Genomic DNA, 703 nt, shown 5'->3' with positions numbered 1-703 from the left:
GCGCGGGCTGTACTCCGCGTCCGGGACATGAGCAATTACATCCTATTTGTGCAGGGCTAATTGCTCCCCGGGCTCTGCCAGCGCTGCCGTGGGTGGCCCCCAGCAGCTGCGTGGGTCTGATGGGGTGAGGGGAGGGGACACTGGTGCCAGCTCCTCTTTTCCCCCCAGACAGCGATGTGCCCGTGGGCAGCACCAGTATGGGAGCTCAGGGTCAGCCGGGGGGGCTGAGTCTGTGGGGAGGGGGCCAACTTGGGTGGCACGAGGGGCTCCCACAAAAGTCCTCAGGAAGGGCAGGTCTTCTGGGGACCAGGGGTGTGCAGCAGGATGTGACCAGGGCAGGACACTAAGGTGGCTGGGGACAACGTGGTGCCACAGCCCGATCTGTCAGGACCCGGAGATGCAGAGGAAGAGGAGGAGGAGGAGGAGGAGGGAGCACCTTGCACCTCGCTCAGTGGAGCTGCCCGTGCTCATTTACTGGAGCAAGTTCTCCAGCTGGTGCTGTAATTACACACAACGTTCATTTGCCGGTGAAGTGAATCCATCACCTCTTTTATCTGCTATGAAAGGGAAAACCTCCTCTGCTGTCCTCTGCTGTCCTCGTGGGCAGAGCTGCCGGCAGACAGGAGCTCGGTGTTACCCACAGCCTGTCTGGAAACCATCAGTGTTCACACTTCACAGAACTGCCTGGATTGGAAAAGCCCTT

Source organism: Antrostomus carolinensis, unplaced genomic scaffold (genome assembly GCF_000700745.2).
Source record: "Antrostomus carolinensis isolate BGI_N321 unplaced genomic scaffold, ASM70074v2 scaffold44084, whole genome shotgun sequence".
Taxonomy (NCBI): Eukaryota; Metazoa; Chordata; class Aves; order Caprimulgiformes; family Caprimulgidae; genus Antrostomus; species Antrostomus carolinensis.
Note: the sequence above shows the minus strand (reverse complement) of the source record.